At 54.6% G+C, this 1,877-nt stretch overlaps 1 pseudogene; it reads right to left on the bottom strand.

Annotated features, from left to right (window-relative positions):
- Positions 1-623: 623 nt before the first annotated feature.
- LOC140222994 (uncharacterized) lies at positions 624-1,526 on the bottom strand (annotated as a pseudogene).
- Between the last annotated feature and the right edge of the window lie 351 nt (positions 1,527-1,877).

Below are 1,877 nucleotides of genomic sequence, written 5' to 3'. Positions count from 1 at the left end.
ATTCGGAATCCCTTTGTAGGTTTAACTCTTAACCGTACGTAGCATGGCCATGCATTTTCGGATCCGATCACTCGAGGGGCCCAGAGATATCACTCTCAATCAGAGAGGGGCAAATCCCATCTTGATTGACCATGTCTCATAGCATGCTTCTTGACAAACCCGAAAACTACCTTTATAACTACCCTGTTACAGTGTAGCGTTTGATAGCCCCTAAGTAGCTCGATCCACATCTAGAATACATGCGACAATCTCAGGTCTAAGGACAAAGCGTATATGTTGTTTTAAAGAGAGAACTGCTTCTCGTGTTGGGTCAGTCCTAACACATGTCTCCACATGTGTCCACATTATTAGTTCAACATCTCCATGTCCGTGACTTGTGAAACATAGTCATCAACTAATACATGTGCTAGTCTAATATTCATGTGTGTCCTCACATGAACTCCGACTAGGGACAACTTTAGAATAACCATACAAGTAAAGAGTTTCACATACAATTCACATAATTGCAAATCAATTCAAGTAGCCTTTAATGGATATTCAATGAACACAATATACAAATCATGGATACAAATGGAATATCATCATCTGTATGATTGCCTCTAGGGCATACCTCCAACACTTTCCTATTTGGGAGATAGGGTAGCCCCAATCCGCACGGTCCGTCCGTCGGAGCTGCTGGGGTCGAGGAGGACCTCCTTGACGCCTTCGGTGGCCTCGAAGGAGGTGGCCGACTGCTTGGAGTCAGGCTGTTTCTCGGCGCCCTCCGCGAGCTAGACCGCCAATTCTTCTGTGAAGGTAATGGCCGCAGCGTACTCGCAGCATTCTACATCGCACTCGTACATCTTTTGGAAAGACGTGCCGATGGTGATGACCCCGTTGGGCCCCGGCAGCTTGAGCTTGAGGTAGGTGTAGTTAGGGATGGCCATGAACTTGGCGTAGCACGGCCGCCCTAAGATGGCGTGGTAGGTTCCACGGAATCCTACCACCTCAAAGGTAAGGACCTCCTTCCTGTAGTTGGAAGGGGTCCCAAAAGTGACGGGCAAGCTGATCTGCCCGAGAGGCATTGCCTGTTTCCTTGGCACGACGCCGTGGAATGGCACCTTGCTGGGGCGGAGGCGGGAGCGGTCAATCCCCATGGCATCGAGGGTCTCGGCGTAGAGGATGTTGAGGCCGCTGCCTCCGTCCATGAGCACCTTGGTGAGGCGCGTCGTGCCGACGATAGGGTCGACGACGAGAGGGTAGCGCCCCAGATGTCGGACGCGTACCGGATGGTCGGACCGGTCGAAGGTGATGGCGGATCCCGACCAGTCGAGGAAGGCCGGTGTCGCATGCTCGACCGCGTAGACTTCGCGGCGCTCCAGCTTCTGACGGCACTTGGAGTCGTACGCCGCCGGGTCGCCGAAGATCATGAAGCAGCTGTCCACCTTGGGGAAGCCGTCTTCCTTCTCCTTGTCGTCCTTCTTCTCCTCGTTAGGCTTCCGTCTCCGGTCGCCTTTCACCAGGTTGCCTACGAAGTACCTCTTCATGAGGTTGCAGTCCTTGTAGGCGTGCTTCACGGGGAACTCGTGGTTCGGGCACGGTCCCTCGAGTAGCTTGTCGAAGAAGCCGGGGGTGCCCTCTGGGGGCGGCTGTCCTCGTTTGCGCTCAACAGTAGCCACGAGGGGAGCCTCGCGCCGCTGCTTGCTCTTCTTTTTCTGCTGGCAGTTGGAGGTGCCCTCATCAGCATCCTCCTCCCGCTTTGCCTTGCCCTTGGAGCGGTTGAAGATTGCTCCAACGGCCTCTTCTCCTGAGGCGTAGTTGGTGGCAATATTGAGGAGCTCCTCCGTGGTCCGCGGGCCTCGGCGCCCTAGCTCATGGACGAGGGGCTGGCAGGAGGT

The sequence above is a fragment of the Setaria viridis genome, chromosome 5, assembly GCF_005286985.2.
Source record: "Setaria viridis chromosome 5, Setaria_viridis_v4.0, whole genome shotgun sequence".
In the NCBI taxonomy this organism is placed as follows: Eukaryota; Viridiplantae; Streptophyta; class Magnoliopsida; order Poales; family Poaceae; genus Setaria; species Setaria viridis.
The sequence above is the reverse complement of the archived record's forward strand: the minus strand, read 5'-3'. Positions and strand labels throughout refer to the sequence as shown.